This window comes from Oryzias melastigma, linkage group LG6, assembly GCF_002922805.2.
Source record: "Oryzias melastigma strain HK-1 linkage group LG6, ASM292280v2, whole genome shotgun sequence".
Classification (NCBI taxonomy): Eukaryota; Metazoa; Chordata; class Actinopteri; order Beloniformes; family Adrianichthyidae; genus Oryzias; species Oryzias melastigma.
The window spans coordinates 24,263,949-24,289,899 of NC_050517.1; the positions used below are offsets into that span (position 1 = coordinate 24,263,949).

General features: G+C 37.1%; 1 protein-coding gene across 3 annotated transcripts in view; it reads right to left on the reverse strand.

Annotated features, from left to right (window-relative positions):
• Positions 1 to 25,951, reverse strand: part of lrrc4ca (leucine rich repeat containing 4C, genome duplicate a) — a 66,508-nt gene that overhangs the window by 29,359 nt on the left and 11,198 nt on the right. The window contains exons 1-2 of one of the 3 annotated variants that reach the window (XM_036212482.1): positions 12,228 to 12,238; positions 12,091 to 12,092 (exon numbers count right to left, since the gene is read on the reverse strand). The exons of 1 other annotated variant lie outside the window; for it this stretch is intronic. The gene's annotated coding sequence lies outside the window, so the exon portion shown is untranslated. Of the gene's footprint in view, positions 1 to 12,090; positions 12,093 to 12,227; positions 12,239 to 15,071; positions 15,127 to 25,951 lie in introns of those variants that run through there. One more of the 3 variants, XM_024282280.2, reaches the window with a different exon arrangement.

The following is a 25,951-nucleotide window of genomic DNA, read 5'->3' on the forward strand; positions in this document are numbered from 1 at the left end:
CGTCTTTTTTTATTATTATCAAAAACATCAATATTTTAAAACCTTTCAACCCTTCTCTTCAAACACACATCCACTTTGACTTTAATCCTCCTTTGACAGAATAATGAATCACTGCATTTTTCAAAACACACATCAACCCTGTAAGCGCATCCCGACGTTTATGCTTTCCCTCTAATTAAGAAGAAAGAGTCGTACTCAAACCTTAAATATAAAGCTCGTCTGATCTGTTAGACAGCTGCTGCTTTACCTGTCATTGCATCTTTGAGGTAGAAGACAGGAGATCAAACAAAGTTAAGGCGCTGTGTTTTTTTTGCTTTTTTTTCAGTCAATCTGTAGCATTTTGTCTTTTAACTAAGTGGCAATAATGCAGCAGCTTTGACTGTGGTGTCTTAATAGTATAATATTAAACATACGACTGTTGTGCTCTGAATTATTTAAATATATATATTAATAAAAGTTTGCCACCATGAATTTAAATTGTTGCAACTGTTTAAAAAGTTACATGTCTTTTGGGTGCTATTACAATCAAGCAAATAAATAAAAGTAAACATTAAAAAATGGAGTACAACCCCCTCTTTTTTTTTATCTCCTCTCGCACAAAGTAATGGTCCAACAAATCAACACTAATGTTGTAGCTTTCCAGTGTAGATCTCAGCAAATTTTGACCTGCAGGTCACACTACATCACCCTCTGGAAGTGACCAGAAATGCATGTCAGACCGAATCAATCGGGTGCACAGCCACTCGTTCAATTAAGATCTTTGGTGGGGTTGAGCTGTGCAGTTTGCAGTATGGTGAGTACAGGCTCCCAGAGGAGCAGTAAGTGCTGAAATCAGCTCAGCTGTGCCCGTCATTTGTCATTATCTAATGGCAAATCCATGTGTGTCTGGGAGAAGCACTGCCAGACAGTAAAGAACAAGAAACGATAGATAGATAGATGTTTTCTTATTTTAAAAAAAGTCATGATGTGACTCTACAGCATGCATTAGCACAAATACAATTATCTAAAAGAAAAGGCAGCAATTTTGTAATTCTCTCATTTGCTGTCCATGATATGGGTCTTAATTAAATTACAATGCGGCTAAATCTGTACCCTAAAAATGATACTAATTAATACAACTAAGCTGTGTACATCGTGTCTTGGTAGGCAGTATGAGAGCTTATATGATTTACTTACAGAGCTATTAGAATCCATTTCAGAGTCTGGCTTACATTCCATCCTTACTGTGAGCTTATAAAGCCGTCAAACACTTAAATTGATGGCAAAGTTTCCAATTTCTCTATTCATAATGGAAATTTGGCAGACATTTTGCTTATAACTGTGTATCAGTGGCAAAAAATGCTGATTTTCAATGACGTAAAACTATGTATGGATCAAATGACGTGTTTAGGCGAAGGATAAAAGTGCAATTCTTGATTGATTCCATTATGTGTCTTTTATTCTCAGACATGCAATTTAATGACATTTTCATTTACTTAAAAAAAAAACATTTGACATTTAGAGTTTGCATAGACACAAACAAACAAAGAAACAAGTATCACTCTGGAGAAGAATTACTCAATTCAGGGGAGATTTAGAATTAATACGTCTGATTAAACGTCTGACTGAATTAGCATTTGGAGTCCGGAGAGATTTGAAGCTGGAGGCGGAGTATGAAAAATTTTGTGGGAGCATGAAAGGCAGACAGATTGGGCAACAGAGGAAAATAAAGTAACAAAGAAACACAGGGAGGAGAAAAGATAGAAAGAGACGTCCTGTTAGTTCCTCTCAAAGGAGTCTTTGATTAAAACCTTCTGACAAGGGAACGCTATGCTCCCAATCTGGGTACAAGACTCAGGCTTGAAAATGGAAGACTTACTGTCACTTGGTCAAGATTTAGGATGTAATTGGTTTGGCTCATCAAAAATGTTCATCATGAAAGTCACTGTGATCTATTGTTATAAAACCTCATTAATAAAAGACTACAGACAAAAATGTATGTAGATTTTAGGAGGCAAATACTCAAAATCCAATTCTTAAAAGGGAAGAGGACAGTTAGGAAAAGCCAGGGATGATAAAAGAAGCAGAGACTGTGATTGGTCAATAAAAAAATAAAATAAAAAAAGAAGAAAAAAAAAGAGCTATGCCTTAAACGTGGGATTTCTCCAAAAGTAATTATCGAAAACCTTGGAAGAAAAATATATATGAGAAGTAAGGCAATGCCACGAGTGATATGCACTAAGCCAAAAGGAAAGTGCAACACAGATCCGTTTATGTGGCTTTAAAATCAAACTGACTTCCAGCATACTCCCTGGTAATCAACACAAAAACTTAGGGGAAAAACAGAAACATGACCACTCCTAAAAATGGAGAAAACACTCAAGGTAAAGAATAGGCAAAGGATAAAAGGAAAGCTATACATGTCAGAGATGAAACCCTCAGAGTGGGAGAAGAGGTGAATACAAATTATGAAGGCAAAGGGAAAGTGGGATATAGAAGCCTTTGGGCAAATAAGTGTGATACGCGGGCAAAGAAAGGTGTAGGAGAATAAGAGAGGAATAAAAGGAAGTGAGAAAAGCATGAAGGATTTTCTCTTAATTGTCGTCATTCACTTCAGTTCTTGCAGTGATGGACATTGTGATGAGTCACCAGGTGAGTCTTTCTCTAAAAGCAGATCCGTGCTGCAGCTGAAGTGGCAATCTGTCAAATTAGATTCATTTCCACCATTCTCTTTCTTTGACTCATTTGGATATTCTTCCAGAAATAAAAAAGCAAGCCTCAAATGGTGTCACATTTGAGTTCTTAGTTCATTCATGCACGTCTTTTTTCTATGTTTTTTGTACAATAATGTGTACAGATAGAGTACGGTTAAAAATATGTTCCAAGAACCAAGAAACCGTGGTCACTTCTCTTTTGGTTCTATAAAAAAAGACGTTTTTGTGCATCTGGTGTGGGTAAAAAACTGAAAGTAGAGAAAGTCCATGTTTGATATCACTGGAAATCCCACATACAGGTGAGCATCAAATATTTTTAAATCGGGTCATCTTTCTTCATTTGGGTTAAAGTCTAATCATGAATTAAAGACCCACTCCAATAAAAACAGTGTTTTTGACATATTCTTGTGACATTTTTTTCTTATGATGAAGGTCATATATAAAGAAAATTAAGATTACCAAGTATTCAAATCACTGTGAATCAGAAACAGGCAAAAAAAATGCTGTTTGAAAAATCGTGTTGTTTTTACGCACAAATCAGTAGCCAATAAACTCTCTGCAGGGCTGCACGGTGGCGCAAGTGGTTAGCGCTCTCGCCTCACAGCGAGAAGGCCCCGGTTCGAATCCCGGCTGGGACCTTTCTGTGTGGAGTTTGCATGTTCTCCCCGTGCATGCGTGGGTTTTCACCGGGGACTCCGGCTTCCTCCCACCGTCCAAAAACATGCTTCATAGGTTAATTGGTGACTCTAAATTGCCCCTAGGTATGAATGTGTGAGTGACTGAGGCCCTGCGACGGACTGGCGACCTGTCCAGGGTGTACCCTGCCTTCGCCCTTCAGTAGCCGGGATAGGCTCCGGCACCCCCGCGACCCCGAAAGGGAAGAAGCGGTCAAGAAGATGGATGGATGGATGGATAAACTCTCTGCTCCGCTCCATTCCGATGCCTCCACTTGCAGACAAATGCATATATTAACATTTTTGTTTTCCTCATCTGAGCTGCAATCTGGCTCAAAACTGCACAGCTGGATAGCTCCAATATTCCCTTTTATTGAACTGATATTAGGTTGGGGTTGTGAGGGGCTGTAAGCTAGCGGGAGAGAGTGCAAATAAAGGGATGATGGGAAATGAGGTTAACAGCCATGTCCTCTACTCAGAGATGAATTTCTAATGCACTCCTGCAGAACCATGTACTAGTAAATGGCACATTTTTGGGGGGGATTATGGCTAAAACCCCATAATCATAATTAAAAAGACCACTGGGATTACGTTTACAATAGAACAAAAGTTGGATCAGAGTGGGACCTTAATATGTTGAGAAGTATACAGCACTGTAACCATACCTGTACCCATCTTCTGTTCGGGGTCACAGAGGTTGCTGGAGCTTATCCCAACTCTGAAGGTGGGGTCCAACCTTGATAGTTCACCAGTCATTATTCAGTGTTATTTGTTTAAAATTTCCACTATGAAACAGACATGTTGCAGTATGCAAAAGAGCATCACTTTTCTTAAGTTATTGCCTTTGTTAGAGTTTTTCTCTATTTTTTTTAATATATATCATCAACACCTTTGGAAGCAAAATGCCAAGGGCCAAAAAATAAAATAGTATTATAAATTCATCGGGGTATTGCGATCAACAGTACAGAACTTTTATTTGTTTTTATTTAAAACGGCAAGAAGACAGCAAAAATACAAAATTTAACACCATGGTGAAGAGCTATAATTATAATATTACTTGCATGTTAAATTTAACTGTTGAATATTACATTTAACAAAAAGTATTTATTTATTGCACATTATTGCAGATAATGTATTAAGTTAATTTTAGATGTGTACTTTCACAGGTGTTTGGCAAAGTGATACTTTCACATTCAGCCCACATTTAAATCCCATATAATTTTGTCAAAATCAAAAATATACAGAACAGCCTTTAATTGATTATCTACTAATATTCGTAGTTTCCATCATTTTTCACACTTATCCACTAAAGCACATACTTTTCTAATATTTACATGATACAAATCAAACAAAAATGTTTGTACCAGTTGATAGTTCTGCACAGAAATGTGATATACGGAAGCACTCAAAATGCAGTGTCTGGATGTTCTGAGATGCAAGATTTGCTGGAGTTTTATTATGATGCACGATGTTATGATGTGAACCACTAGAGCGTGACATTAGATCTTTTGTGCTAGCAACCATTATTAAAAATAATTATGCACAATATGCAATTAAGTAGAAAGTGGACAAATTAAACCAATATACAGGAAATGTCCTTTTCCATTCCTTAGCCTTACTTCTGCATCGGGAAGCATGTAAGTCCAGCCACAAAGTCCTCATTTTGGAAAACACGTCAGCATTGCAGAGCTTTTTAAAGCCATTTTACAGCAGATGACTGTGCATCATCAGCACAAGCTGCAGCTCTGTTAGAGGAGCACACAGGGACCAAGAGCTTCCTTATCAAAGGTATAAGTACTACTATGTTTAATATTCTGACTAAAGATTTCAATTCTGACAAACATGATATTCCAGAAAATCCTTTTAAATCTAGCAGCACTACGTATAAAAGTACAACAGTATTCTATACTTCAGTACGTTAATTTCTGGGTGGTATTTACTGGTATATGGCATATACTAGATAACTAAAAATAAAGTAGCGAATAAAAGTTAAAGCATTGTGTATGCTTTCCTCTCACATGATTTGATAAGCATCCGATACACGTTCCACAAATCAATACGTAAAATACTTTTTTGCTCTTGGTGATTAAAAGATTAAAAGGTTTTTCATAGTAATCTATTCAAGTAAATCATTTTTTAAAAAGTGCACAACACACCATTACTGTTTTAAAGGTGATTTGGGGTTTACCTTTTATTTTAGCAACATGCTAGCTGTTTTTGTCTAATTTACACAAAAGGCTAAAAGATTGGTGAAATTAGACATTTTTCTTTTTTATTTTTTTTTTTTCACCAATTTGGAATTTAACTAATATTTTAGCATCATGCTAGCTGATTTGGCTAACCTAAACATTTTTTTTCCAGTTTAGGCTAATTTGAAGTTTAGATAATATTCTAAGAATATGCTAGCTGTTTTTGTAAAAATTGTCATTTTTCCATTTTGTTATACTAATTTGAAGTTTAGCTAATATTTTAGCATCATGCTTGCTGTTTCGGCTAACCTAGAAATGTTTCCAGTTTTGTAGTCTAATTTTGAGTTTAGCTAATATTTTAGCATCATGCTAGCTGCATTGGCTAACCTAGACATTTTCCATTTTTTGGGCTAATTTGGAGTTTACCTAATATTTTAACAATATGCTAGCTGTTTTGGCAAAATGACACATTTTTTCCTTTTTTTTTGGCAAATTTGGCAATCAGCTAATATTTTAGCAAGTTTTTAACTTCAGCATTTTCAAATATCAGCTTCAGTATTTCTGGCAAACTATCAGTTTCAACATCTTCATCAGCCACCTTCAGCTTCCAGCATACACACTAGCATTATCACAGGTAATGCCATATATCTACTTTGAATTATTGTTTGGCTAGATTAAGGCAGGGTTTGCGACTGCAACTTATACAATAAAATCAATATTTTGTGCACTTCTACTGGTGGCTATGGTGAGATTACCCACAGTGTGTTACAAAGGATAAGGGGGGGGGGGTGCTGTGAGGTGAAGGTAGCCCTAAAGTGAATCCAGCACATGGGAAAGCTCTATATATCACAGAAAATAGTGTCTGTCAGAATAGCTTATTTATTTATTTTTCGGTGGTGGGTAAAGCCCCAAAGGAAATACTGACTGGAGACATACCCCCCTTGGGGACTACTGTCTCTTTTCTCCTTCCACAACCCTTCTCCTCACTTTACATCTTTTACCTTAAGATCCTCACTGAGCAGCAACCATTTTCTGTCTGAGAAGGGGGGGTAGAAGGGGTTGCTCTCATTTCCCATAGCATCTTTGCCTGTATTACAGTCGAACTATATTCCTCCCACACTTGAGTGGTCCATAGAGTTCTTTTTGGCTTTGCTCAGCTGTAAAGCACAAAACAGGTTAAGTTGCTTCCACAGGCTCCTCCCTGGCCTGTCTGTCTCTACGTGGGAAGTGGAGCTTTTATCCCAACCCTCCTAATTAACAGCATTCCCATTACACTCTCGAGTCATTAAAAGAACGGCTTGTCCTTCTCAGTTCTCTGGTGTGTTTTCCTTTCATCATCCCGTTTTCCTGTTCAGGTGAAATTGAGGTGTGAATGTCTTGGTTGATGCCATTTCTCCACTAAGAGTGAATTATGAGGAACCACAGCAATAGGGCTGCAAAAACTTTGTAAAGCCACCTCTCGATGGTCTGTTCAAGGGATTCTGCTGTTGTCATGGGAGGCAATGACAAGTCGCCTGTCTGCTTGCAGTTTCACTTAATGAACAAAGTTGTCAAACGCATTGTTACATTCAGGTCATTTGGGAGGTTCCCCTTCGCTGCAAAAAGTCAAGATACTAAAAATACAAGAACCGTACAGAGTAGGCAAGGACCAATCTAAGTCAATCCATTCCTTATTCTACCATCAAGGGAAGGTTTTAGGCTTTGTGGTTATGCAGGTTTTGAGCAAGTACATAATTAAGATGACATTGTTGCAACAGTAATGTGCTCCCCAGCAGCAGAGCTCTGCTGTAGAAAATCTCAGTTGGTGAGAGCGTTGAGCCCCAGGAGTTTCCATTCCCAACACAAACATGACAGAATATACGGTCACAGTGGTAGACGGCAGTAAAGTTTACAAATCAAGACTCAGGAACTTCCCGACTAAGTTTTCACCCTATTTTCCAGGACCGCTAGAGCTAGTGTGCATCATCCCTGCAGTGTTATGTCAGTACTGAGCCACTCCTGCTCAATATAGGTGCAAAGACATACTTATAATGTGATGATGCACATAGTTGACGGTTTCTGTCCTGGAAAGAGACATTATTAGTTCTTTTAAGTCCCACTTTTGTCATATTTTAATATTAATGGAAAATCAGGAATGTGTAAAATTAACAGAAAATACATTTAAAAGAACAACTCTGCACAAATACCTATGGTCAGAAATAAATAACTAAAGATAAAATGGTCCAAACTTGAAACAGGATGGGGTGAACTGAAACTATAGGTGGGTCAACAAGGCACTGAGGAAACAATACAACTGAATCCAGGTGTGAACAATCATAGTAATGTAGAGTAAGCACAAAAACGAATAAGACACAATTACAGCAATATTTTTGTACTGAATAATATTCTTTCATGAGAAGGAAAATGAGCAGAAGAGAACTGAAATGACATCCCCACAGTTCAATGTAGCCGAGTTTAATAGTATTAAAACACACAAGTTCAGAATGTACTATTCTGTCCAGATCAAAACACAAACAGAATTGAATAAAAGAAAAAAATAGTTTTTTGTTGTTGTTTTTTTAATTAAAAAAATAGCAGTGTGTTATTATCGAAAATAAAAATCCAACTTTATTTATAAAGCACTTTCCATTTGCAGGACACTTCAGAAATCCAGTTTTCATATAATGGAAAAAGTTTTAATTCTAATTTTATTCACATGTGTCTTCTGTCATGGGAAAATGCAACAAAAACATGACTTTCTTTGGATTTTGGTTCTTTAATGGCTAAGCAAAAAAAAAAAAAAAAATCTTTACAGTGGATGTACATTCTTTCCAACACAAATATATATATATATATATTTCTCCATCTCTTGTGGGACGACTTGTTTGATTTGTGGAGCGACGGTACAACACTAGAGCAACACAGTTATTTCCTTGTATTGTTGGTGTGACAGAAACAGTGGGGGTTCACATATGTTTTAAAATGTATATACAAAGAGTGGGAGTGCACAAATGGGGTGGGACTTGTACAGAGATGCACTTCATTATACCTCAAACAGAAACAAGCTGAGGCTGTGCTAATCTTCCTCACAACCTTAATGAGAAAATGCTCTAAATGGTTTTCAGTGCCTCCTAAATCCGTGGGCTCACAATTGATGTAGAGGGCATCAAATTTTCAGCCGCTCCACCACATGACAACCTCCCTGTTTGCTCTCTTTCCTCGACTATCCCTCACGTTGCCTCCCTCCTTTCATTCCACGTCCCCCTGAATTCACACCCCCACCCAGTTAAATTCATTGGTCGGAGACGAAGAATGCTGAGGATGCAGGAATATGGAGAAACCGGCATCCATTAGATTCTAAAGTGCATTTTATTTATTTTTTTATTTAGTCCCCCATGCCAAATTGAATTACGCCATAAATAAAAAAAGCACAGTGGAAAGCAATGAACTTTAATTATCGAAGCAAAACCTCAGCATGGGTCATTGCTCTCTGTTTTCTGGTTAACTGAAGACTCCAATCTCTCACTGTGTTGCACTACGATGGCTTTTTTGATCTTGGATACGATGAGGTTCTTCTAGAAGTTAAAGAATTCCTTTCAGATAAACGGCAGTGCTCTTTTGTGACTTTAAAAAGCAGGAAATGACGCTCTAATCTATTCAAAAATGATTTATTAATATTAAAAGTAACAATAAGAAGCAATGGAATTGCATTCCATTGTTTTTAACAACTACTTTTTTTTTTGTTACCTAACACTTTGCATGCAGATCAAACTGCTCTGAGAATCCAGCAGAGAACCTTAAAAAATAGTGGGATAGAAATAAAAAGTGATGAGAGTTTCTCTCGTGCGATAGGGTTATGCATGTGTCATAAAGTAAGCGTCACACAAAAACTAGACAGTTCAAGAAAGCAGCTGATCTCCTTCACATCCCTATTTTTTTCCCCCAATGTCAGATTTGTGGGATAAAAAATAGCCTGTATTAAAGTTTATCACTTATTATTAATCTATCCTGTTTTACCTTTAGGGCGCATTGTAAATTGGATAACATACCTGGACCAAACTCCATTTGCAGTATTTGACTGTAACTTCCATCTATGCTTGTATGAAACTTAAAAAAAAAAGTTGAATTGAAATTATATATAATAATCATATTTAAAATATTTAAAAATGTAATTATTTCAATAAAAAAATACATTCAATAAATAGAACAGAACTTGTTTTGAAGCTATTTTAAGAAATGAATAAACAATGTTGATTTTAAACATATCTTACAGTTCTATAAATAAATCAAGTCCGATACAGAAAACAAAAAAACATATAAATAAACAAGTATGTGATGACTGGTTCATATTTAAAACTTGTGTGTTGAAGGGTGACCTCATTAAATCCAGATTCTTTTTCACACTTCAGTTCAAAGGTCAAACTTTGGGTCATGGTTTAGTTTCGGTTCCACATATGATTTCTGTATTACAAAACCAAAAAACAAAAATATATAAGAAAAAATCAGTTTTAAATAGAGATGACAAGTATAAATTAAAGAAAAATCTTTCTTTTGTCTTATACTAAGCCTGCCTTAAATACTAAATTTGTCTTAAATTCAGCACAACAATTTTGTGACACTTTTAGCATAAACACACTAGTATGCAGTAGAGATGCAACTATTTACTTTCCACATGATTTGGTTCAATAGTGTAACATACAATTTGTTTTTTGATTGAGAATTGTGGCATCCGTATAGTATAAACATGCATTATTGCATCTATAAAAAGCAATCTGTATACATTCTTTAGTAATGTCACATTATTCACAATGTAATAAAACAGATAATATGGAGTTATAAATCATGTAACTAATGATTATTTATACATATAGTATCTTAAATGTTAAAATTGGCTAAAATACTAAATTTTTCATACTTTGACACCACTTACAGATAAACAAACTCTTTGTTGCCATTTAGATTTTGAATCTTAGGCAGAATTTGGTTTAAGCAACAGTTGTGCTGTTCCAGAAGTACCTTCTTCTTCTTATTTGAACAGTTTTGATTAAATCATAATAATAAAAATAATAATTAGCTTAAACCCAAAACCAAGATTCATTATTTTTTAACTATTCCATCTTTATTATATGTTTCTGTTGGTCTGGATTCTGTGAAATATTGTTAATGTTCATTTTAATGTCAAATCAGTATAAATAATCTATTATTTTTCTTTATTTTTGTCACTTTACCCTCTTAAAATAACAATATCCAAATGCATGGCCATCTCATTTTAGGTTTTATTATCACAATAGTTAACTGTCTCCTGTGACTGTGTGTAAAGGGCTAGCTCAAATATTATCTCGAGTCTTAAGAGGTTAAATCAGACACTCTTCCAAACTTAGATCTATTTTTTATGTGATCATTTCAAATTTAATAAAATGTGTAAGAACGTAGAAATTTAGGTGCATAGAGTGGAAGGGCAATTTATCTTATTAATCAAGATAAAAAACATTATTAACCTATTAATGAGAATGACCCAAAAGAAAAAGCCTCTTCAATGTGTCAAGATAAAAAAGTCTAATTAAGGAACTGCAACTTAAACAAAGTGGGAGCTAAAATTAAAACTTAAAAGTAAATAAATATTTAACTATGTGTTGAATTTTGTTTCCATTGACTGTATACTGGATGGAGTATCTTCTGTTCCAAATGGGCTGGTCCCAAAAAGCCAAAATCCAATAGACTTCTATTGTAAAATAAACAGTCATTGAATTTGTTGGAATAACCTTTTTACTATTAAACATTTATTTTTCGTGATTTTTTGTTCTTTTCCGCAAGATACTCAAGTTATGAAATATTTTTCCATACCAAATTTTTATATTATCCTTCAAAAGTGTTGTTTATGATGCACTTTTTAAGGATTACAAAGAGCATCTGTTTATTTTAGTGGAGTTTTCTTTAGTTTACTTCAGTTCTTTACATTATTAGAATGCTTGTGTAAATAAATGATATTTTTTGAAGTATGATTTCAGATTCTGTTTCCTTTCTGCCGGCCCCTCTTGTTAACACCTGGTTTGGGTTTCTAATTAACACAGCTGCTTCTCGTTCATAATTAGTCTCCTTAGTGTCTTTAAGTGCCTGGTTTCTGTTGCTCACTGACAGATACTCCCTTTGAGGTCTGTCATAGGTCTGGGGTTTCTGTACAAATAACAAAAATGTAATATATTTAGGCTGAATATTAACCAATGCAGCTACTTTCAAACTCTTCAACAGTCTAAACAGAAATCTTACACAACATGTATACATCTGAACTGTGAATGTGCTTTTTTGAAGGACATTAAATATGTAAATGTGACCTTGCATATCCACCGATGCTCAACAGATGGATATTTTTTTAAAAACTGTTCTAGAAGAAATGCAGCCGGTGTTTGCTTCATCATTTACTATCGGTACAAAAAAAAGGTTATGATTTACATCTTTGCCTGAGCAGGATTTTCCACTCCACAAGCCCACGTAAAGTAAATTTCAGTGTCTGTCCTTGGACCAATGTTCTGTCTGCCTCCCTCCCTTCCTGCTTACGGCTCGCACTTTTGGATCTGAGCCACAATATTGTGCATTATGTTGAAATCAGATTAAAATTGTATTCCAAAGCACTTTCAAGTAAAATTCAGTAAAAAAAACCAAAATCTGCATATATTTCAAAAAGCTGATTAAACCATTGCTTTGATTTTCTTTTTTTAAATGTAAGAACTGGTTTTATTTATAAATATATTTAAGGCTGTCAACTTTAACATATGCGGTTAATTAAATATATATATATATGCGTTAATATTTATTAATGCAAATTAATTACACTTCGGTCCTCTGCTTCACTATGTTTCCATGGTGTGACTTAATTTCTAACAAAGCAAACTTTATCCAAAATAAGTAAATATTCAACCAATTTTTTGTATTCTTATTTCAGTTTTGATCACTTTATCACAAAAACCTGACTTTCTGATTTGTGGTGTGGCCTGTTGTCACGGTAACAAAACGCGTCGCTGAGTCGGCGCAAGCGCCGGAGACTTCATCTGCAGCAGCAAAGGAAAGCGTCATTGTTACGTTTTGTGGTCATATAAAGATCAACTTTACAGATCAACTTTAATTCTTTCTGGCAGCCAGAAAATACACTTCTTCTCTTCTTCTCCTCCTGTCGTATCTTACATCGCCCCCCCTAGTGGCTACATCACAACACAACAGATGTTTATGTTGATTGTTGCTGCATGTTTTTGTCCAGATGGTGAACCACTCATTTCAAGGTGTGCAGCCAATCAGAATTGAGTATTCATCTGGAACGTGGTATCAGTTCATTTAAAGTGCAGAAACACTATAAATGCTTATGGTTGTATATCTGCATCTTTGTGCTCTTGGAGTAATACTGCAGACACTAAAGTCTTTAGAGTTCTGCTAATCTTACTGTTGATGTGTTTTCGGCCACACAAATTGCACTTCTGGGATATCTAAGTTAACACTAAATTAATAAATTTTAGACAATAAAATAAATAGAAAAATTCTCTCTTTGGTCTGTTTTTGTTCAAAAGGTGCATATTATCAAGTAAAATTTACCTAGTAAAAAAAATCGTGATTAAACACGATCCAAAAAATTAGATTAATCTGGCTATTTTCTTTTTAATTGACAGTATATATATAAAATGTGATTGTGACTGGATGACATTTAAAGGTTTCTAGTCAAGTGTGTAGCTAACAAGGAAATAAAGTGAGCAGATGGACAACATCAGTGAGAATCCATTCTTACATTTCCTTAAAATCTAGTACTTGAGATTTTCCTTTTTTTTTTTCTTTATTTTTGCTAAAATATAATTGCTGCATTGATTAAAAACTGTTGTATTGCTCATGGTTTGTGTTACTTTACATAACCAGGCCGGAATCACGTGAATAAACTAACTTCTACATGAAAAAGGACTTAATAATATATATTTTAAAATGGGGTATTCATTTGTATATACGGGAAATCAGCCAGACTGATGTAAACTAAAAGAGAAATCTGGGGGGAAGTGAAATACTCGACAAAATTGTGTCCCTTCTACAGCACGCTTTCCTTTCATATCTGTACATTTGTAAGTTGTACGCACAGTCTTTCAGATGCGGTCTCCAGGGCTTCTGAATTTAATTTGGAATCAAAAAAGCATGGATCAGAACAAAACAGCTACCCAGCTTTGTTTCCGATTTGCTCACAACACGGGGTGAACACGGCTCCGATACAGCTGATGCCACTACAAAGTGTGTGCAGCACTCCGAGCCGCACCTGCATCGAGGCGTTGTTAAAGCGTGACTTCCTCCATTTATGAAATTCTGCTTTGGTGAGGAGACGCAACTAACATAATTACAGGCAACTTTGTTTCCTCAGAAATATAATTATGCGGATTAAACTGCAAAGAATGTGTTTTATTGAAATGAGCTCCTGTAGCTTAAGCACAGATAAACATCCATATGAGTTAATGATAACATACGTAAATCGGACACAAATGGATAAAAATGTAATTAAACTCATATTTTCACAATAATTGTTTATCCTTTTTACAGCATGCCACTGTTGTCAGAATATAATTCGAACACATGTTTAAATTTTGTGTTGCTGCAGAACTTTGAACAAATTCTGCACCCTTAAGCTTTCAGACCTGACAAATTACTGGCAGAGAAATTACAGGGCTTCAGCTGGAGGCGAACAAAAGCCCAACTGAGGGACACGCTCAGCTGGCAGACATTTAACTTTTAGCTGGAGACCCTGGGAGTGTGTGGGTGTGTGTGTGTGTTTGTGTGTGCGTAAAGAGAGAGACAGAGAGACTCCATGTTAGCAGTCACATCACATCACAGTTTGCAACCACATTGATTAAGAGAGCCCCATGCAGACTAACGTGCACATTGGGCAGACTAAACGACCACTATCTCCCTCTGATTTCAAGCAGGAACAACCTTAATGTTTATTTTATTTTTACATTTTAATGCAATCAGTTCATGGTTTCTGTGATTACGGATGACTTTGAATTCAAGTGTGTGTGTACGCCGGTACTCTTTTATTCGAAGTCAGAAAATCCTACATGAATATTTTGCCCTTAAGTGTACAGGATGTGTGCGAGTGTTGTATATCTTTCTATTTAAAGGTACAGTCCTATGAGACACTCAAAGCACATTCTATGGAAAACAGGAACTGTGTGAGCCAAAGCCATCTATAAGAGTTGGACGTATCCCCCCTTATGCAAACAAATCATTTAGAACATTTGCCTCCCACTGGATCTGTGAGTTAAAATAAAAAAAAGTCCCACTGTGATAAGAAAGGTGAAGGGATCTAATGAATTACCATCAATACTGGAAAACTCCCTCGTGGTGCCTGAGTGAAAGGACAAGTAAATATAAGGAAAATGAGGAATGAGGTCAAGCGAATTAGATCTACGGGAGTGAAACGGGGCATTAAATTGTGCTACCTCTACTACGCTGGAAACGGTATAGGTGCAAGACAAAAAAGCGTCTGTAATCACAGGAAGTGCTGCACAAGAACCCACCTCCGTGTTGCCGAGTGTCACTTTTTCTCAGCAAGCGGTGCTGTCGTCCTCTAGGAATGATTAACCCAAAAGAGCTTAATATAGAAAGAAAGGAAGAAATGGATGGGGGAAGAGGAAGAGAGGGAAAGAGTGAGAGAAGGAACAGGGCATTGGAGGACATTATTGAATTCCATGGAGGGTCTAATCTTTTGCTCTGCACATCAAACCATGTTCGCCACCGTTTAGCAATCTGTCCGCTAATTAATCATGTACTATAATCATTTAGCGGTACTGGTAAACTGTGTTTGTGGTGATGTGGATACCTTGTGTGTGGTTTGGAAATACTAGCATGCTGAGAATGAATGAAACGGACAGCCTGTAATTTACGGGCTCAGTGATCTTGTCTGTGGCTGCAATTTTTATACAACCTCTTAAGGTTTAAGCTGGCTGCAGATATAGTTGCTTTTCGGTGCTTATGGGGCGATATAGTGCCAGTTTTGCTGTGTTCTGTGTGACGCTGCTGCATATTTGAGCATATTTTTCAGACTATGACTCATTCCTGGATTACTATAACTACCATGAGCTTGTCGCCTTCAGAAATCGAAGGGGGAAACAATGGATGGTGAATCACCGGATTCTAGTAAAAAGCAGAGTTGAAACGAGTCGAGTATTTGTTAGCTGATAATGATTTCCAGAGTGGCGATGGAAAAGGGGTTTTAAATGGACCGATTCCACAACTACGATTGCAACAAGTCTTGTCATTGGCGTTTCTGAGCAATTTTTGTAGTAGCAGCAGGGGTGGGCTGGTTAGCATCATACAGAACACCAGCCAAGTCTGCTAGCTCACATACAGCCATCAGAGCTAATCTCTTGCTATGTGCTAACAATGGCGCTGATGCGCCTGCTTTCTGGAGGAGCTTTGCTCGCCCCAAGCCTGCCATGTTCAGCGCGGGCCCCAGCAGCATACTGCCTTTAGCTTCCCCATTAGCAGGGGAAGAGTTGATCCCAAATCAGCCCGGGTATTGTTGCCTTGCTCGAATAGCTGTGTGATTGAAGGCATATGGGTTACTGGCTCCTAAATCAGAGGGGCTGAGAAATATGGAGGATCAGGATAAACAGTCCTCTGAATCAATTACTTTGCATAAACCACGCTGAAATGAGTTGAATAGAAAATGCTAAGCGGGATAATGGTGATGAGTGGAGTAGGGTAGAGATAAGGGAGTTTGGAAGAGTTAAAGCCATCAATTCAGCTACTACACAAAAATAGTTGAGAATAGATGGCAATAAACAATATTTGAAACAGTTATAAAGATTTAACTTTTGAGTGAGGGCGCTCTGTGTGTTTAAAATGACTATAAACCAGAATGTTTTTTTTATTTGACCCTATAAAAAGGAAAGATTTAGGACAGTGACCAAGAGAGACCAGCAGACATATGACATATGGTAAGTTGTTTGTGAACAGTTCTACTTTAACTCTAATACAACTCTAGTATTGACGTTATTTTAACTATGTAACTGTTAACCAGTGTTGGGCATCTCACTTCAAAAAAGTAATTAGTTATAGTTACTAGTTACTTCTCCCAAAAACTAATTGAGTTAGTAACTCAATTACTGCATCTTCAAAGTAATTAGTTACTTGGCAAAGTAACTCGTTTGCACGTTTGTGTTGTGATTGTAATGTTTATATCCGTGTCTACCGCCTGTTTAGATACAAAAACATGATCACATTTGTCAATCGCGGCATTTTATTGTGGAAAACTGGTTATATTTTGAAAAGAAACCGGATTTTCATGTATCTTGATGCAACTTCCGGCCAGAATTGACGCGGAACGCTCGGGTGCGAAGCGCCCAGCTCCAGCAAGATCATCAAACTTTGAAGTAACGCGCCGCGATTTACACGAAGTAACTATAACGGCGTTACAGCGAGGATGAAAGTAATTAGTTAGATTACTAAATTACTTGATTTATAACGCCGTTAGTAACGCCGTTATACTTAAACGGCGTTAGTCCCAACACTGCTGTTAAGGCAATTCATGAGGATTCTAAAGAGGGGAAAAGCAGCTTTCCACCATTTTGCAACAATTTCTGTTGTTAAGGTGCCGAATATCAGTGAAAAGTGGCTTTTCTCTGCCTCTAAATCAGCCGATTGACATTCATTGTATAAACCAGGGGCATCCAAATCCAGGCCTCGAGGGCCGCTGCCTTACATGTTTTACCAACCAACCTGTCATTGAAACTACTTATTGTCTAAACCAGGTGTCAAACTCAATCGCACAGGGAGCTAAAATCCAAAACACACCGAACAGGATAAACATTTATTGAACACACTAAAACGAAATTTTTAAAACCTTAAAAATTTAACTTATTAACATAGCTATGAATAAAAACAGGCAGGGATATTATTCCAGAAAAAAAATAAACTTAAACCTTAAATAACAAAATATATTTTGTCAAAATTATACAAGTTAGAAATGAGCACAAGATAACATCAGACCATTAATAATAACAAAAAATGATCTGGAGGGCCGGTTGAGGCCTTGACTTGGCAAAACACACCTGATCCAGTTAATCAGCAGTAGATAAGGCAGGATTTCTGGAAAACCAGCAGGAGGCAGCAGGAGTCCGGCCCTCGAGGCCTGGATTTGGACACCCCTGGTGCAAACGATCAGAGTTATGGTATGTTCTGTATTATTTAGGCATTGTTGGCGACATCTTCAGTGTTAAAGAGTTATGTCCCAAAGTGCTTTATAGTCACAGAATCATTAACCCATGCATGCACATAGGCTGCAGGCTGTTTTTACTCTTTTTACAAGCCACTTTTAAAAGCAACGATAACATTTTAAGACACCTTACAAAATGAAAAACATCAATAACGATATTAAAAAAATACTTAATCATATCTGATTTAGTTGTAATAGGTTCATGTCTATCAGCTGGAAAGTAAAATTCTCATTCACCCACATGACTGTTTTTCAAAAAGAGACAAACTAACACATCTTGAAATGTAAAAACTATGATTTACGTTCTCTTTTCACTAGTTTAGTTGCCAGCTGGTGAGTGAATTTATCTTTCCTTTCGAGACACAAAAAGCAACAGCGGGCACTCTGAGAACACAAGACATGTGGAGAGAACAAGCCCTTCTTGGCCTCTTACCAGTTTTCAAGGTGACGGAGACTTTAAACTCTAAGCGGCTGATACATTTTGTAATCAAATGAATCTAATAATGCTTTATCTGCAGAATCTATGCATCTGTTCAATGGTAAAGTACATTACTCTGACCTGTTTCCACAAAGGTGAACTGAGATGTGTGGAGTCTTTCTTTATCTTTGTTCATTGTGGCTTCTGTTGACATTAATCTAGTTCTACTTATTTAATTTCGCGCAGCTCAGAAGAGTTACTCAGACTTAAAATTGTGGTCTTCAATATACACACACAGCAGGTTAAAGTGTGATGAAGAACATGCTTGGAGTTTATTTCTTATTTGATTTTAATAATAGTAAATATTGGTTGGATTGTTTAATACGCAACAGCCAATAAAATGTTTTGCTTTGGCTTGAAGAAGAAAAAAATTACAAACCAAAATTATCAAATTGTTTGATTTGGATGTGAGGAATTCCGCTTAAGATTGATTACTATAAAACTCATGACTTCTCTAAAGCTTTATAAAAATCCAACTATAACAAAATGATAAAATACATTCATCCTCCTTGAGAACCTACTGAATCCCTGTTGGGGTCATGGGGTCATAGGAGCCAACCCAGCTAGTGTTGGGCAAAGGCGGAGTACACCCTGAACAGGTTGCCAGTCTGTCACAGGGCCATCCACTCACATACACACTTAGGACAATTTAGAGATACCAATTGAACCATGAAGCATGTTTTTGGACTTTTAGTGGAAGCTGGAGTTCCATGAGGAAAACCCAGAGAGAACATGGAAAATCCACACATAAAGGTCCCAAACTATGGCTTACAAGTAGTGACACGAACCACTACCCAGCCCAAAAATGTAGTAAAATGAGAATAAAAAAAGAACACTTAAATACAATTTATCTAATGTTGATAGCTTTAGTACAAATTGTATTATAAATCCCATACTGGCAAATATCAAACCCTGTTAAGGAACCCTAAAGAGAGACAAATCTTCTTTAATGGGATAATAACTTAAAAAAAAACTACAACAGTAAAAGCTAAAAGACAAATGACAAAGCTTTTTTAACATTTTACAAATTCTCAAAGATTTGTACAAGTTCATTGGCAAAACTTGATGGTGATCCTTCAAGTTTACAAAATGCTTTTTGCTATTTTATACAGGTATCCATAACAGCAATCCCAAACATTTCTCTTATTACTTTCATATGAAAAGTCCCACTCCGATCACCGTTTCATCTATTATAAAAGTGTTTCCTGTGACCTTTCAATAATGGTTATACCATTTTTTTTTTGCCCAAAAGGATAAAAAAACTTGTTATTCAATAGAAATTTGCCTCAAAGTTGTGGGCGGGGCCACTCATGTGGTGCAACCCCGCCCCTCTTCCCCTCCTTATTGCTGAGGGCGGGATCTTGTGACCCACTAAGGTTATATTCCAGGTCACAGATAAGCTCTTTTTCCATCTGCATTTCGTGTCTGCTCCTAATTCACAATGATTTGAAGAAAGAAATACCCAAAAAAGCAATTTTGAACTAAATTGTCTTAAAACAAATGTAATTTGCACTATTATGTCAAATTTTAAAAATCGAATTGTTTCAAAATAAAAGCAGAAAAAAAAATTCTCATCCAGCAATAAAATTGCAAAGTGCCATGTCACGTCAGTTTTGTTACCTCCTATTCAATTTTTGGTGCTCTTAACTACTTACTTTTGTGCATAATCTACCTTACTGCAGGTTAAACAGGTCCAGAGAACGTGTCTTTGTAGTCTTTGTTAAGCCTAAGGAGTTTAAAGAGCTCTTCTGAAACGCTCACAGAAACATATTCACTCCCCATCTCCTTGAGCGATGAATACACTTTCACAAAAATGTGTAGGAAAGATTAGACTTGATAGATTCCTGGTCTTGAAATAAAATCTGGCACACATTTGCACCTGCTTGTAATCTCATTAACTGAGAACATCTGACTCTAATTTTACCTTCAAATTAACTCCAGATCATAGAGTGTGACATAGATAACTAATATTGCATCATTTCCCTCAAATACATGATCAAACATGCAATCTTTCTCGTTTATTAAATCAGGTTAAATCCGTCGGAAATTTGAGTAAAAATACGATCACAGTTTATGATGTAGATGCCTCAGTAATGAGTAAATTTTTTTTTTTTTTTTTTTGTCTTCCCATACTTGGGTCTTCTATACGTTATTTAGCTGTGGAAGTTTAACAAAAGAGCTGTTTAAAATACACATGCTCATTTTTTGCTTCAGTAAATCTTTGCATGCTTTCATTACCCTTTTGAATATTTCAAAAAATAAAATAATAAAATCAACTCTCCTGACAGACAGATAAAAAGCTAGTTAAAAGCTTTGCATGGAAATGTTCATTTCACTTCAAAGAAATCGCACAGAACCTTCTCATTGTAGCATGCAAAACAATACCGTTCTTGTCCTCGTGCTCCTGCATTGCTCTATCAATTAATTTGGATTAAGGTCCACTTCACAGGGGCTGTAATCACAATGCACTCTATCCTTTGATGTTGGAACAAATGAGTGAGCACTCTTATGGCAATTTGTTCTCCTATTTCACCACTGCGAAAGCTACATCTCCCCTTTGTCAGCAAATCTCGTTTCTCTAACAATTACAAAATCAGGCATTGTCATGTTAAATTAGTTCAGAGTGGATCCAGGTTTTTGAAGGGCTAAAATAGACTCCAAGTCACATCCGTTCCTTTATCAAAGTAGCCTCTGCAGCTATTTGCATTTCTGGCGTTTATTGCTTTTTGCATGTGTGCTGTGATTTATACAAAGTATACAACTCAGATTGATATCTGCCATTCTTAACTGGCTATAATGAACGTCTCAATCGCTGCATAAAAACTGCTCTGCTGGATCGAATGCCGGCGACTTCAAAAAGCCGCTTTCATTCTTAATTAAAATCTAATTTTTCCTTGGAAGACAGAAGCAAGCCCCTGTTTTATGCATCATTTCAGGCTGAACAGAGAAAACCAGTCTGCCATCATGGTCCATCATTCAAAAGTAAACACTAACATGAAACTGCTACAAGTATTCCAATTAAATGTCGCACAGAAAGGGCAGTGCTCTGTGAAGTTTGTGGCGAAATGTCTTCAGAATGTGCACGCATAGCAAGGAGGTAAAGGCAGCAGCTCACAGCAGCGCTTTCTATTCTGCTTCCTGCAATCAGGATTTCATACTTTTTCTTTCATCCCTCTAAAAAGATCTCACTATTTCCAATCAGTCCAGCGGTCAGCATGCCGTTTGATTAGAGTTTGGCTCAGTTCTGCTCACATGTGGAGGTGGATTGAACCATTTTTGACGTGAGGAACACCTTCCGATTGTCTGTCTTTTTCTTCCAACAGAACAACACGGTCTATTCTGGTCGTGCGAGAAGTAATTGTGTCTTCCAGCAGAGAGGAAGTGGCTAGGACACGCTAGAGCTTTTACAGAATACAATCCGACTCGGATACCAAGTTAATGAAAACGGAGAGAACCCGAGTCTTTTTTTAAAGCTCTGATTAGTGTTATGCAAATTCAGACAGGCGCTGTTACAAGGGGAGAGGAAGCACTGTATGCCAGTGAGCGTAGGAGTTGCACCTGTTTCATCGAGCACATTGGAACCTTTTAACCTCTCCATACTGCCCTAAAAACCAAAAGCAGCTCCCAGAGGGGTTCATTCATATTCAATAGATGATTTATCATACAGTATAACACCTAAAATCATGTTTTTTTTTTATTGTTTTCTACCTCCATATGGTACAGCATCAATGTATTTAAATAACCTAAAACATAACTAATGTAAAAAATCTTTTTTTTTTTCTTTTTAACAACCAGTGCAGAGTCTGCTTTTCAGGAATAGAGACACAGCAATCAGCCTCTGTTCTTCACATCTCTTCCTTTGCATCCACAGCAACAAACCAAATCTGTTGTTCACATACATCCTCATAAAGCGCTGCTCCGTCGAGCCTCAGAGAGACCAAGCAATCCTCATATCTCATGAATATTACAATGAGGTGGATCTGGGTCATTAATATGACACAGTTGTTACACTTGAGTCCAATTAGCAGTCAACATAAAGCACAGAATGTTCCCCTGTTACTATACATAATCACTATATCACCGGGACAGATTCCGATGCAGGAAGGGGATCAAACCCAACAGACGTATGGAAGGAACATCAAGGGCAGCATAGACCACAAGGTCACAGCTGTTTGATGACGTCAATGAAGGGAAAATCCTGTTATTGGTGTTTTTTTATGTTCTTGTAGCATTTTTCTGATAATTAATGATCTTTTCAAATCGTTATGAATCAGGAGCAGATAAAGGTGGTGATTTGGGCGCTACAATCGGCACTTGTAGATCTTTTTATCTTTGTTTTTTCTCGTGAGCTGGCATCCGGCTCAAAACTGTACAGATGGCTCCAATATTGCTCACCATTTTCCTTGCACTGGTGATGTGTTGAGGGTAAGACTATGGTCATATGTCCTAAAATGCCACTGCACTTTGACCTAAATGCACATTTTCAGCAAATTCGGCAGGACTCAGCGCAGTTGCCATACATGTTATAAGAAAGCGCTAAAATTTTATGGAGATTGGGCAATTTTTCTCTAAAAGTTGACATCGGTCAGTGGTCACCTGGGCAGATTGGACAATGTGTAAACGTCTCTGGATATCAAGTGCCACCGACCGTCAGCCGCCTGGTAGTCTGCAGGCCAGTCTGTACGCCTGACGGCCACCATATACATTCATGACCACGCAAACAATATTTCAAGCTGCTGACTAACTGTTTTAAAATTAAGGATTCAGCTGATGCCTCCCTATTGGCAATTGTATTCATGACCGTAGCCTAAGGTAGCAGGAAAGAGTGTAAGTGGATGGATGAAGGGGAGTGCGGCCAGGCTTACAACATATCAAGGCCGAATCCGAATTCTTCCCTTCTCTCTACCCCTCCATTTGTAGGGGAACTTCAAGGGATAGAGGTGTCTGAAATAGTTTTTTAAGGACTACCCCTCCCCTGGTAGAGGGGTGAAGAGCCCTCCCCCGAGAGGTAGTTTCGCCATGGAGGAGAGGTGCTTTTCTTTACGTGAAGAACGGAGGTTCATATTTAAATTTAAGTATTTTTTTTTTTAATATGACCTTTTTTAAAGGTATAAAATCGATGTTATGTATTACAGAGTGCTGTTAGCTCCGTGCTAACATAGCTATTGATGACATCATCGAGTGGAAGTGACCTCCTAATTTGAAGACACAATTTTACCATAACTCTCAGTTTCGAGGGTTAAATTTAAGGGAGAATTCAAATTTGAAGGATTCAAATTTGTCCCATCTGTCCAGTTTACAACTCAAAGGTGAATTTATAAAATCCATTTAATAAATTCAAAAAATGATCGGAGTGGGATTTTAAAACTAAGAGGAATATATCCAAATTTAATATTGTATTAAATATTCCATTATAGACACACAAATGGTGAAGGAAATTGCAAAATGAAAAAAAAAAAAAAGTCGAATAATGAATTTCTCCAGGAAGTGTGAACATACGATGTGTAGTTACACTCATCGAGGAGTCACAAATTAATGTAGATTTCATTTTGTCTTCTCACATTTGCGAAGGAGCATAAAACAATATTAACTCAAATGTGTTGCTTTTGAATAGTCTGCAAACAAGCCCTTTTTTGCAAGCAACCTAGTATCGGGGATCATATAAAAATGTGTTTTTTATCTAGAAACATTGACATGAAATCCGAACTCTATAAGTTATCTTCAGTCAGGATCTAGTATCACATACCTGCAGTTTCCAGCAAAAAGTAGCGACCATCGGTCCGAATTATGTTAGATTACTCGCTAAAGTGAAATGAAATATGACAAGGCCTTGAATGTTTTGCCTTTTTTTCCCCTTGGTGACAGACGGACTGCAGCCAAATGCTGAGGAGTCTGGCACCGGCTGCAGGAGGCAACACACTGAGCTAAACTCACAAACGCACACACACACTCTCCATCAAGCATGATTAGCTACCTCTCTGAAGCTCTTCTTTACTACTTTAAATTCATCAATTCAATTTAGTGTTGTCACTGATTAGGAATATTAAACTCTGACAGACACATCAAAGCTCCTTATTCATCCAAAAGCTCTTTTATGTGTTCATTTATAAAGTTTTGCTTTCACTCATGAATAAAATGTGCAACATGCAGACAGTTGTATGTACCGTACTCTCACAAGGTACGATGTAGAGCTATAAGGTTTCATTTGATTTGAAAGGATTGATTTTCAAATGAGTCTCCTAAAGCACAAAAACCCCAAACCCTTTCTTTCAATATTCATCAAGAATAACACGGCTGTTTGGAAAGGGTTTCATCTGAAGAGGTGGCATCTGTTCAGGACTAATTACTGTTGTCTGTGTGGGAGATTAGCCAATAACCAGATACGTGTGAGCTCTCTTGAATCATCCAGTGTTTTCTGCGCCGTGCTTCCTCTCCCGCATGTCGTGCAGGAGCAGACTGACAGCCCCCGTCATAGTGCTCTGACCTGAGCGCCGAAACAGACTGATACATGTGCCGACTATAGAGAGACACGCTGAATTAAACCCAGTGTAAGTCAATAGCTGTCAGATCAGACGATCATAGAAGGGCTGCTTGTGTTCAAGCGGACACCCGGATGAATGACACATTAAGGTCGCGGGGAGTAAGTGGCTTGAGAAACAGATAAAAACTCCATGTTTTATATAGAAAACATGTTATGCGACCATGCAATGTTGCAATATGGAGTACTACAGTAGCTGCGTTTCCATTACACTTTTGCGCAAAACTTTTTCGAAATTTCTAGAATTTCGATAAAACACTGTTTCGAAAAAACAGCGTTTCCATTAAACCATGATTATGCGAAAAACTCGAAGTAATTCCCGCGATAAGTCGTTAAAAAAACATGACGACGGATTTAAACACTATTTTCATGTGCAGTAGATTCATTCACATATCTGCCACGGAGCTAGCTCTCAGCCTTCCCATTCAGAGAAGACGTCTACGTCTGATCCGAGCCTTGGAGCGGCAGGCTCCTTAAACGCGGGAGCGACGTAGAGTCAAACAGTTTTGTTAAATCGTGGTTGAAGAATTCACCGAAGAGCTGTGGATTCAGCATTTTTGCATGACACGCTCAACTTTTGATGAGCTGTGCGGTGCCCAAGGCAGCCAGTTGCTGTGAAAAAGCGCATTTGACCAGCTTTTCCTGCTTCCTGTCCGAAACGCCATATCCGGTTAATGGTCACGTGACTCGTTTGTTTCGAAAAAAGTGTTTCCATTACAGTTTTTCGAAAAACTACTGTTTCGATACGGCCCAAATACCACCTCCTCTAAGCGCAAAAACTTTATTTCGAAAAAGGCGAGTTTTTTCGAAATTGTGGTGTTTCCATTAGGAGAATTTAATATCGAAATTCCGTTTTTCGAAATTTCAGAGTTAATGGAAACACGACTAATGAAAACTATAGTTTACATATACAGTATACTTGATACTACAAAATATATTCAAGATATTTCACTTAGTTTTTATCTTTGCTCTACACCTTTCCAAACTTTTCTCAAAATGAGTATTTTTGTCAGAGACATGGATCTGCAACCTTCAACACTTAAAGATCCATTCTGGTTTATTTCTTAACGTCTACGACCCAACAGAATCACAAATTCTCACTTCACCCTTTAGAAAAATTAGACGTATTTGTATCTAAGTCATTGTTAGTGTCATAATAAATATA